This window comes from Ambystoma mexicanum, chromosome 4q (genome assembly GCF_040938575.1).
Source record: "Ambystoma mexicanum isolate Mex_15411 chromosome 4q, UKY_AmexF1_1, whole genome shotgun sequence".
In the NCBI taxonomy this organism is placed as follows: domain Eukaryota; kingdom Metazoa; phylum Chordata; class Amphibia; order Caudata; family Ambystomatidae; genus Ambystoma; species Ambystoma mexicanum.
In genome coordinates this window covers 381,381,622-381,394,288 of record NC_090928.1, presented here as the reverse complement: position 1 = coordinate 381,394,288, position 12,667 = coordinate 381,381,622, and the positions used below count along the sequence as shown (strand labels likewise).

Genomic DNA, 12,667 nt, shown 5'->3' with positions numbered 1-12,667 from the left:
AAAATAAACAGTCACAATGTTCTCGTGGGACTAGGAGAATGACCCACTTGTCCTAGTTGGCTTCCCGATGTCTTTCAAAGTACGTATTAAGATTTGTTGCTCCCTTACGCAGGTTTTCACAATTTCTTGATCTGCCCCACTGGGACGATGAAGCTGTTTCCCAGAGTCTGTTGACTCCCTAGCACCACACTCCCATGGAACTAGACTGGGAACTGTATCATGAATTTGTTTAAGATTTTATTTCTTTATAGTTTACAGTCACAAAGGGTTTTTCTACTTTTCTATCATTTTAAGTTAAAAGGAAATGCCAATGTTAATGGTTTTCCTCCCATCTTTGAGGAAGGCAAGGTTACTCTTGGCAGGATCAATCTCTAATGAGTAACTGTGGTGTTGATAGAAGATGATTGGGGTTTGGCTCGATGGACCAGCGCAAGACGATTCTGGGGTGTGTACAGTGCATTGAGGGGTTTCCCAGCCACTCAATGTTTGGATAGAGAAGGAGAGCATAAACTATCCCGGGTCGCCAACCCTTTTAGGTCTCTCGGCTGTACTTTCTGGGGTCGATAAGATAACCCCCTTTTATGGCGTTTAGACTAGTTGGGGGTATTGGGTTCACAGATAACCTTTCATTGCAATAACAGGGTAAGGTGCTCACAGTTAACTCCCTTTACCTGTATTGGGGTTGGGATGCTTCACAGAGTCAGTAGAATTTTGGATGACAGTCAATCGCCTTCTCCCACCTTCGTCAGGGTTCGCTTCTTGCGCTCAGTACAGCTGGCTGTCGGAAAGCGGCCCAGGGGCTGGACCTGCCATCTCTGTACAGAAGGTCTAGCCACCATCTCTCTGGATGTTGTTCAGGTCTGTGTAGGTAGCTGTACGAACTGATAGGATTAGTGGTTTTTGGCGCAGTTGTTGGTCCACCCACTACATTGCACGTCACCAAGACCCAATCTCCGTCCTTCTGTAGGGCCGACTGATATGATGCTTTCCCCGCGTCTTACGAACAATGTACTTCTGGCAAACCGGGGTGTTCTGTTAATCCTTCTCTTATTCGGCTGAATCTCACCCACCGGGCCCCAGCTTTCAGTTGTATAGCGTTTGACATTCTGCCTCCATGCGGGATGCCTATTCTCACCCTCTATGTTTCTTGCTCTAGCTTCTCGGGCCTGCCTTCTTTTGTTTCTGATGACCTGATATGGTAGGGTCCAGCCTGACGTAACATCCATTACACCGTCTACAGCTGAGGCTCGCTTGTAGTGATCTCTGGAGCTTCTTCGTCTCAGTACCTAAACCATCAGGGTAGTTCGATTTTTCACAGTAACACATGGATTGAGATATGAGTTTAGACCCTTAGGGTTCAGGTCCTACCCTCAGCCTACCGGGTTGGGGTTTAAAGGGGTTGTACCTCCCAATTGCATACTTATCCCCAGTAGAGGAGTCCCTCTACATGAGATCCTCCCGCATATTACCACCCTTAGGGGGACTATTGGTTAGCGCCCTCACCTCCCTTGCCTCATGGTTAGGGAGAAGTGGCACCATCTGAAGGATCGTCACATAAGGTGCAGAATCTGTGGTGGGAAAGTATTCATTAGAAAGTACAGATGGGAAGATCAGACATCAAGAATCCAAACACAGCATGAAGCGGAGACGCTAATAGAGAGCACTCGGATCACTCCAGCAGATTAGTACCATCTGAGAGGAAGTTGCTAGGAGTAAGGACCCTGGGCAAGTGAGGAAAGTTTGTGAGCAGAGTCGCAATCAGAGAAGATCTGGTCAATGAAGAACAGAAGCTGTTTCGAAATGAGGAGTTGGACAAAGAGTACAGCAAGAGTTACTAGTTGAAAGTGGTGCACAAAGGAGGATAAGCCAAGAAGTACTGAGTAGAATAGGAGGAGGTAGAAGATGAATAAGAAGGTGGAAAGCAGACGTGGGGGAAGAGGCTGAGACACAAAAAGACCAGAAGGCGCTGTGATAACTAAATGCTGGATGTTGTGGTTCTAACACTCCGCAAGCGCAATGTGGTAGCACTGATAAACTGAAAGAGAATCCAAAGTATTGAATGCTGGGTGTTGTGATTATAACACTGTGCAACAATAGCATAGGATTTCTGACAAGCAAAAAGAGAACCAACAGAACTGAATGAAGGAGGCTGTGGGTCTTACACTGGGGAAGAGATAGCTCTACACATAGCGTGCTCGTTCCAAATGAGGTGCTGCCACTTGAACAGGGGCTTCATACGCCTTTGGGCAGACTCATGACTTCATCCTTCCGAGGTGCTAAACGGATTGCCACAAATGTGGGTAATAATGGTGGAGATTACTAACAACAGTAACCAAGTGCTCTGAAAATGGAATATCCAGTATGCAGTCGAATATAAACCACCAAATATTATTTTCAACAGTAGCGCAGTGGCACAAAAAAACGGAAGGAGAACTGAAAGCTGGAAATTGCGGTTCTAGCACTCCTTGAAGGATGGGTGGGGCTGGGGGTGGGTGTAGGTCTAAAACACTGCTACCATATGCATGTGGCACTTACCAAACAAAAAGTAATGAGCACATCCCAATGAAATAGCCTAAGTGGCATTGTGCAAGAAAAGAAAAAACAAGAGGGAGGCGAACACTGGAAATTATAGATTACCTCTCCACTGAAATACCACACCTGCGGCTAAGAAACGGTGATGCCGGAAATGCATCGGAGGGAGCAGTCCTTTACTGCTTTTTATCGTGTGTTCTGTCATGTTTTCTGCGCAGGAGGTCATGTGGGACTCCTGGCGGTGCAGCTCTCTCCTTTGGTTTTGGTGAACAGACCCATGGGATAACCTTATGGCACCCATGGGTAGGGGTGCAACCCTGTGCCCCTAGTGTATGTTTTTGGGCACCTGTGTGTGACCCACAGAGCAGTGTACGGGCTGGTGGCAGCTACGTGCAGAATTGATTCCTTATGGAGACAAAATGCCCCCCATGGCCTTTTGCCTTCCATCGCCTGTTACCTTGATCTTCCCGAAGTCCCGGGAAGCCCTGACTCTGTCCCTTCCCCCTGACTGGCTGTTGCGTGGAAGTTCCATATATGGTAGTGTGGGGAAGTGCTGACCAGACTGGCTGGAGTCTTCCCAATGACTGTATGTTGTGGGTATGCCTGTGGGTGGGACCTGGATGAATGGAGTGTGTGACGAATACGCATTCTATGTTGTGGTTGTCTAGTATCTGGTGTTTGACACAATGACTGAGACAGCCCTACCTGAAACCGGTATGAATGCAGTGTGGAGTGTTGAATGGCTGGGTACTTGTCCCAATACACATAACTACTTGTGAGTGTCTGGAGGGAAGTGAATGGCCTGAATGCACTATGCACCCGATTGGTTGCCTGCCTGCATGAATGCCCTTCGTAGTGATTGGATGCTTAAGTGTGACCCAGCGGAATGAATGGGAGATAAACAGTATATCTGGGGACCTCTCACTGCTAGGAATCGTGTTTAAAAGTGTTCAGAGCTGAATTCCAAACTACAAAGAGTAACTGGAGTGAAACTGACGCTTGACCTTGAAGCGCTGCTGGACGAGAAGAATTGAAGTTGCTCTCCTTCACAATCTGAAAGCTGCTGTGTCTCCAAGGACTGACCCAGAGAGGACCCGGTAAGGCGCCCTCTTCCCGAGCTATGAAGGACCATCGTTCACCAGCTGATCTTTGTCAAAGCGCCCTGGTAGACAGACCTTTGACAGGCTGCCGACCCGAGATGGGGACCGCCGCAGAATCACAAAGAGAAGCGCCCGGACTGTTGTCCGCCTCTGTCGAGGACCGCCGTCGCCGACTGGATCCGCCGTGCTCCCGTTTGCCTAAGAACTTTCAAATCCAAGGACGCTCTTGTCCGCATCATCACCGCTATATCCTGATGGAGAAGGCCTGACCGTCGACGTGCCGAGGAGCATCCACCGGTAGGTTTCCCGCCACCCAAAGACCACAGAGACGCAGACGACTCGACACCCTTGCTGGGCCACAATTCTTCAAACTCTTTGCGGTCCAGAACTATCGACACTGAGGTGCTCTGCACGCCTCTTCCCTGCAGGACGTTTACGCTTCCCCGTCAACGAGCACCGCTAGGAACAACGCAGCCACTTCATCGTCGTAGCTCGACCTGTTCTCCGTCGGACGTTCGACGACCCGTGACTCCTGCCTTAAAGGGAGGGCTCTCAAGAAGGGCCATCGATTACCCGACGAGGAACGCTACAACACCAGGTACTTTGGGGTTGCCGAACTATTGGGTAGTCTAGTGTGAACAATATATGGACTGTGCTTGTGATACATCTTTGCTTTACAGGTTGCCCAGGTGGGGGCATCTCGACACAGAACTGTGTCTAGGTAGCGGGACCAGTATTCTGCCAATTGTTTAACCATCTTGCTTTCCTTCCTCTCTCTACTGCTGGTTTCCTCTTTATTGATCTGTGTGACATTTTTACAGTATAGTTGATGCACTTAATGAGATCTAATAATCGTTGTGGTACCACTTTAGAACTGTATATATTTACCATTGTTGATTTTCCGAGTACACAGTGCGTTATCGTAATATTGTATATACCTTTGAATATGAATTATATAAAGACTGTGTTTTAACTGATACAGTGTGTGGACATTCCTTTGTGGGTGCTTGGGGACTACACTGTACTTAAGAACCAGCCTGCATCACTCCCTGAGAAGCTAGGCCTTGATTGCTCGACCACGTACCAATAATAGAGAATCTTGGCTGGGGTCCTCTGTGCCTCTCCTCTACCATAGAGAGAGCGGAAGTACAGACACCCCCCTCCGGTCCTTTACAGAAACAGAAACCTAAGAGAACAAAGGAAAAATAAACATTCAAAGTTGTGGTTCTATCACTACACTGAAGATGCTCAGTGGACTGTGTGAGAAACCTGAAGGTACTCTCACATCTACTCCCCAGGGATCTTCTGTTCAGGTGGCCAGGGAAGAGCCATCGATTTTAGATTCTGACTCTGGGGGTGGACTAGCGAGGGAGGATCACCGGGGTGGAGGATCCTTGGGGATTGGAAAGAAGGTACCCGAAGGCGGGACATGGTAACACCGACCTATCAGACCCACCCTCAGGCTTTAAGGGATATTTTCAGTCCTTTCCAGCTTTTTCCTGTAATATTACTTCAAGTACTGAGACAAGGAAGGGACAACTAAGAGTAATGCACACTTCCTATAGGAAACACCTCAATAGTACTAGGACGAAGAAGTTGGAGCTTGAACACTACAGAGTTGAAGTTCAGGCATGTCTCAGTAATTGGCTTAATTGGAGTCAGGTAACACCAGCAAGAGAAGCACACCTGAATACCCTTGATGGGTTACAGGTGTATAAAAAGGGAGAGGAAGAGCAGCATGGAGGCTAGCCGAGCCTATGAGACGTCAGAAGAGAATGAGACGCAGAGATGTAGAACTACAGAGCCCAACAGAGTGTCATTGTATGGCAGGGGAGCCGTGCCTCCAAGAAGTCGGAGGCAGCGGGAGAAGGGAGCCGTGGAAAGTGGCGGTTCCTTAACTATGGCCAAGAAATGCTCATTCTCCTCAATAGAAGTGTCAATTCAGGGGTGTCGAAGGGCAGGTGGTGAAACCGTAACATCAAGTCCCAGAAATCATTGTAACAAAGAAACAGAGAAGGATGCTGTAACCAGTGAATTTCAAAGGAGTGTGAGAAACCCGGTGACCGTATGAGTTACATTGTATTTGCGTGGTCGCGTGCACTCCGAACGTTCGCAAAAGCCTCTGATTGAAGAAAGGGAATGATCTGAAAGGAATGAAGTGTTTTCAAAGGGCTTTTTGTAGAAACACAATATCAGAGTGGTCACGTTGGATCGGTACATGTTCAAAAGTCTCTGATTAACTAAGAACATTGGGAAAGTAACACACAGCCGAGGGGAGCCAGTGAAGTGTGAGCAAAATGCCAAACAGGCAAAAAACAGTGGAACAAAAGTGAGGGTTGTACCTGAAAGTCAAAGTACAATTTGGAGAAAGAGAGCTAAAGAAATAGCAAGAAGGCAAACCATCAATCTATGCACTTGTGAGTCTTTGTAAACCACCAAGAAATCAGAAAGCCACAATATCAACAAGAGGAATGTGAAAGCCATCCTGAAACAAGATAAAGATCAAGAGTGTAGAACACTGATTTTGTGAAACTGTTCTTGAAGCTTGGGGAAGGGAATCCTGAGCTTATTTTGAAACATTGATTTTGTGAAGCTGTGCCTGAAGCTTGGGGAAGGGCCCCTAATCTCTTTTGGAAAGGAACATTGTTCTGTGAAACAGTATTTTAAGCTTGTGGAAGGGAACCTTAAGTCTTGAAGGAACATTTTAAACCGGACATTGTTGGAACTGTATCTTGAGCGTGTGAAGGGAGCTAGAGGCTGCTCTAGACTTTCTTATGAACACTGTTTAAGTTAGAATAACCCTACACTATATTGCTGTATTAGACGTGAGGGCAAGCATAGGTTTTGACACAGACAGACTCTTGATTTGGACTTATAGACACATACTTTCCTTAGTTTCTTTAGGTAGGGTAATTCCCACAATAGTTATAGGGCAAGTTAGGCATTGCACCCATCACATTGTCAAAAATGTCAAAAATAAATAAATCCTGATACTTAATAAAGATTCTATTGTTGAATGTACACTCTTTTGTCTGTGCAATCTCTTGATACCATGCCTGTCTCACAACTATGAGTAACCAAATACAACAAAGAGAAAATGAGAACTTAACACTATGAGTGATGAATATACCATTTCACAATAGCAACACACGAGGTGATGATGAATCATACAGAACGAAGATATACTGATTATTGGGGGTTCTGGTTCAGCCTTTCCACAACAGGACACACGTGATGCTGATCAACTCCAGAGCCACTGGAAATTGGAATTAGAAAAGCTCAAATACAGAGAAAGCGAGTGGCAGAGACTAGGGAGTCGGAGGGGAAAGAGAGTGCGGGAGAGGGCAAGGGGGTAGGGAAGGGAAGAGGGGGAGGCCATAGTCTGATGTGATGTCATTATTTTATCACATGCAGAACTCATCTCTTCAAGGTTCACATTGCATGATCAGTTTCTAGACAGACTTAAACCCAGGTAACCAGCTTCGATTATCCAACAGCTCTTGGTGGGTCTCTATTGTCCTAGAGTTTCACATCATCAATAGACCAAGCGCAAGTGTTTTTCTGGACTCTGCGACAAAGCCCCATGTTGGTGGCTGGTCGATGGCACTGGGTTGACCCTGGAGGCCACAACCTCCTCCCTGATGTATGGCTCAGAGAAGGTATGGGGAGGACTCACCTATACCTTTAATGCATACCGAGCCATAAGTCACTAATTGCTCGCCAATATTCAAAGTATCCAATCCAAAGATCTTGCGTTAAGCATGAAAGACACACATACCGCTAGGAGAAGATTGACATACCCCAAAGACCGGCACGCAAACAGATTATCAACAAAAATAGGCTGCTCACTCTAGTCTGTTTTTCTCATCAACGATTAGAGGCAGGCCATTATGTGGTGTAGTCCATTTTCAGTTTTGTCAGCAGGCTTGGGCAAACATAATTTTTAAGTCGTACATGAGTGAAGTAAAAAGGAGCAGACAAAGAAAAACATTACCACAGCAGGTAAGCGCAGGTTTTCTTTGATAACATATTTTAGGGTTTCTGAACTAAGAGGCAGGGAGCATAATGTCAGAACGCTTAGATGGAAGAGGAGTTGATGCAGGGGGTGTAATCCTGCAATAGAACCGTAACAGAAAAAAGCTGTTGAGGCATCTGCCAGGTTGCACTGAAGACTCTTCAAGGGATTGTGTAGCAGGTAGATACAAGGAATTCAAGCTGGTCCTTGATAGGAAGGGTGCAGGAGGCAGAGATCAACCCCCATATAAGCAGTGGAAGAAAATGAGAAAACATGGGTCAGAGAGATGAACAAGGATTCATACAGCCACGTATAGATGACCATTAGAGGCGTCTACTTTAAAAAAAAAAACAAGATTTGTTTATTAACATTTTACAGTAAATGACAAACAGTGTGCACCACTCCCCCCCGCTCCCCTCCAGAGGCGCAACCCCCATTGCACAGGTAATAGAACTTTGCCCCTAATGTCATGGCCTTGGTGGGAACATCAGATTGGGCCTCATCACGGGTTGGGCAGTATCCCAGCTGTAATATCGCCAAACTGTAATAGCGTTAGCGCCCACCGGTCCGGCGGTATTACCGCCGGATCACGGGTTGGGCGTTAACTGTAAATCCCCATTCCCCATTGGGTCCAATACCCCCTCATTTTATTATGTCATCCCACACCTCCCCGACCAATACTGTAATCTGGGACGCCCGCATACTAGCTGGCCGATCCCCCTTGGCCATATACAACACCTCCTCCAGGGGAGACCCCACCACCACTCTGTCCACATGCATCCACACTTTATTATCTTCCCCTGACAGACACTGCTTCAGCAACCGTAGTTGGGCGGCCTGATAGTATTGTCTAAAGTCTGGAACCGCCAGTCCGCTCTTGCTCCTCAGGGCCATAAGTATCCAGAGTGCTACCCTCGATTTTTTGTTGCTCCATATAAAACCGGAGAGGAGCCGATTGAGTGACCTAAACAATCTTCTGGGAAGAGGAACTGGTAGGGCCTGAAAATAATAAAAGTAAGAACGGACGGGTCACCATTATAATCAAGGCCATCGGCCCCAACCAAATAAATGCAGAGGGTTCTAGTGTGTTAAGTCAGTTTTAAGAGCGCTAAGCAGTTGGGGGTAATTTGCATCATATAAAAGCTTCCAATGATTTTGTTATGTGGACCCCCAGACATTTAAGTCTCTCCTTCGCCCATTGAAATGGACAACACCTTGTACTTCTCCCAGGGATTCCCTCGGCAGCATGAGGTTCATCAGCACTTTCGATTCATGCACATTAATTTTTTGTCCCGACACTTCCCCAAAAGACAATGGGCCTCATTACATGTCACCCGATATGGAAATAATGGTGGCGGTAAACCCGCCGCCATCGTTGTTTCCATACCGGGTGATCACGAGTCCTGCAGGCGGAGGTGTGATTCCCGCCAGGTCTGACCTGGCGGGTTTAACACCGCCCGCCTGCAGGCGGACGTGGAAACACCAGCACCATCACGAGATGGTGCCGGTGTTTCCATGGTCCCCATTCCCATTGAGTCCTATGGGACTCAATGGGAATGGGGATTTACTGAATTCTGCCTCCGGAATTCCTGGGTCACCGGGGGTTGTAATGCCCCGGTAATTCCGGGAATCATGGAGGCGGAATGGTAAGACGAGTCCAGCGGTAACCGAGCCGGAAAAACAGCCAGGTTACCGCCGGACTCGTAATGAGGCCCACTATCTTCTAGGCCACAGCCTTGAGAGATACGGACGGCTATGAAAGAGCCAGGAGCATGTCATCAGCAAATAGCCTTTGTCTTGTGGACCAGCACACCCTTCACTGCTGGTGCCTTTTGCAGGCGTTGTAGAAAGGGTTCTAGGAAAATTGCGTAAAGCAAGGGAGATAATGTACAGACCTGCTTGGTCCCCCTTTCAAGGAGAATGGGACAGGAGAGCTGTCCATTTATAAACAAGCACAGGGTTAGTGTTGGATAGTTTGTCTTTACACGTCGAAGAAACGGCTTCCCAAATCCCATGCGTGCCATGGTGAGAAAAAGAAACAACCACACCATGCGGTCGAATGCCTTTTCGGCATCCAGGGCAAGCAGGACTGTCAGGATCCCACATTTCGTCTTTGGCCGCCTTCAGGAATGCCACCTATTTAGCTTGGTCCATGGACTCTGTGATGCCCCCTTCTACTTCGAAGGAGTTATACAATCGCGTCAAGTGCAGGGTAAAAATAGTTCAGTACTTTTTGTAAAAGGCGGCCATAAAGCCATCTCGGCCTGGTGCCTTATTGTTGGGGAAGTTTCCTGATAGCTACGCGAACCTCCTCCTCTGTGATATTCCCTTTTAGTGCCTCTTTATCCTCCTCTGAAAAAGTTAGTAGTTCTATCGCTCTCAAGTATGCTTTCTGTGGCTCCTCCTGAGGTCTGTCTGAGTCGTAGAGAGCACTACAAAAGCGTTCAAATTACCTAGGAATTCCCTCCATATCTACCAACACCCCACCTCCCCCCGCCGCATCCTGGATTTTCAGGATTGTCTGGGCTCCCCTCTGTCTAAATTGCCTCACCAGGTGCATCCCCACTCTGTCCCCCCCTTACAAAGTACTTCTGCTTTGCGTTAAGGAGGCTCCTTTCCACCTTCCTGGCTCTTCTCAGATCTAGCTGGCCCGGATTGTTCTGTAGCTTTTCAGCGTAGCTCTCGCTGAGCAATTCCCCATTTTAGGAATTATATCTTTAAGTTGTGACTCAAAGTCTTCTTCTAGTTTCCAATTCCTTCTGTCCCTGGAGGCTTTGAGAGTGATAAGCTTCCCCCTAATAACCGCCTTGAAGGCGTCTCACCAGATTCCCAGTGTGGTATCGGACATGGCATTCTCCCAAAAATAGGTCTGGATTTTCCCCTCCACAGTTGCTGACATGACAGTGTCCGCCAGTATCCATTCCAGCAGGGACCATTGCCAGAGCCCACTCTGTCTTTGGTACACATCTATTGTCGGGCTGAGGGGAGCATGGTCAGACAATGCTATCGGTCCCAGGGATACCTCTCGAACTAGCTCCGCTAGCTGGGCAGACACCCAAATGTAGTCTATGCGGTACAGTGTCCTATGGACATGTAAGCAGTATGTGTGTCCCGCTTCTGTGCCCCTGCATGTGTGCCAGACATCCACCAACCCCATCCCCATAAACCTATCTTTGAGCTTTTGAGATGGTGCGCCCCTGGGTTGTGTGTCTCCGGTCAGTATGACATTCCCCTCGGCCATCCCTTCGACTTCAGCCATGGTCATTCTGAGAAACGCATCTTGCCCGGGGTTCAGTGCATTACCACGTTGCTAGAGTGAACGTGTCAGCATTAATGTGGAATTTAACAAAGAGGTATCACCCTTGTTTATCCCACTTCGATTCTAGAACCACCAGATTGGGAATGTTTTTGAAGGCTATCGGGACTACCGCTGTCTGATCCTTTGCATTCGCTTGAAAGACGTGGGGATACATCTGCAATCGGACCCTCAATTTGTCACTCTTGCGAAATTCTGCCTGCCTACTATGCTGCGGCCGGTGGTAGGGTGCTGGCTCCCTTCTCCCCCTTACGCATCTTACACCTTCTCCCAGTTCCATCACCAATACCCAGCCCTAATGCACTGCAGCTCCTCCTCCCTTACCCCACCTCCCTCCCCTTGTAAAAAACCAGGCTGGTCCATGGGTCCTAGAGACAACCTCAGGACAATCCCCATACCATGTACCAGTAAACTACTCGGGCTCAAGAACTGTGGAGAGACATCACTATCCTTCTCCATGAGATTCCAAGACAGCAAACTCCCCCAACTGTCCCCCCGCCCCAGCCTGCTACAGCTGCCACCACCCGGATCTCCTGAGTGTGATCCCTGCTGTACTCTACTGATTAGTATTCTTGGGATAATTACTCTTTACTCGTCTCCTCTCCACCATACATTGCCCGGCTGTCCCAGTGTCTCATCCTGGAAGGTCTGATTCCCCCTCTCTATGCCCCCCCTTCTGTGGCTCGTTCGCAGGCTTGCTCCAGCCTTTTGGCACATGGGATTGTTTATTCTCTCTCGCCACCATTGACTATTCCCACTGCCACCTCTTCTGGATACCAAGACCTGCATCGTCTGGGGCAGGAGCCCCGTCGCAGCTTTTGGGTGCCACTACACTGAGGACTTCCTCACGAGTGTCACCCTGCATTGCCTTCCTTTCCACGTGAACAGCAAGCCAAAAATGGAAAGGTCCACTTGTACCGGATTTACTCTTGGTTGAGTATTTTAATAACTGGCTCCATCAGTCTCCTTTTAAGCAGAGTGAATTGCGCCAGATCTTAAAGTGTTGGACACCTGTGCCACTGATTTTCAGTGAGGTGGACGTACGTGCAGCTTTCAGAACTTCTTCCTTTTGGCTGGATGCAAATGCTGCCAGGCTATCCCTCGGGCAGGCTCCCAGTTCGCTCCTTATGGGGCCCACCCTCTATTCTGTCCAGACGGACCCCATCTGGGGGGACCCCCAAGAGGAACTCAGCAAAGTAAGATTGAACCTCCTCCGGGACATTCTTAAGGCCTTTGTTTGATCGCTGTGACCTATTCTTGAGGTCTTCACACTCGAGCTCTTGGATATGTGCAACATCCGTGCCAGTTGTTCCAGCCCTTTGTCTTTTTTTCCTGGAGTCTTCTAACAATTCTTGACGAGCCTGCTCATGCGTGTCCACTCGTTCCCCCAGTTTTGAGAGTTCCCCCTCGATCTCCTGCACTGCTCCCTTGAAGTACGACTTTAAGGAGGAGAACTGTTCTTGAAAGGACTCCGTAATCTGTGTCTGGAGGTATGCTAGGCACCGCACCAGATCCTCCTTGTTGATTGCCATGAGTCTCGATGATGATGGGGTCTCGCCTTCTCACGCGGCTGCGTCTGAGGGTGGTGTGGGCTTTTGGGCCCTCTGCTTGTCCAATTGCCAGCACCTGCTTAGCGTGCACTCTGCCCCAGGGGCAGCCACCGTAAGGTGAGCCGGGGTCTCCTTGTTCCTCCCTCTGCTCTTG

At 48.3% G+C, this 12,667-nt stretch overlaps 1 protein-coding gene across 6 annotated transcripts in view; it reads right to left on the bottom strand.

Moving 5' to 3' along the window:
• Nucleotides 1–12,667, bottom strand: part of SDCCAG8 (SHH signaling and ciliogenesis regulator SDCCAG8) — a 2,836,880-nt gene that overhangs the window by 1,164,290 nt on the left and 1,659,923 nt on the right. The window lies entirely within an intron of this gene.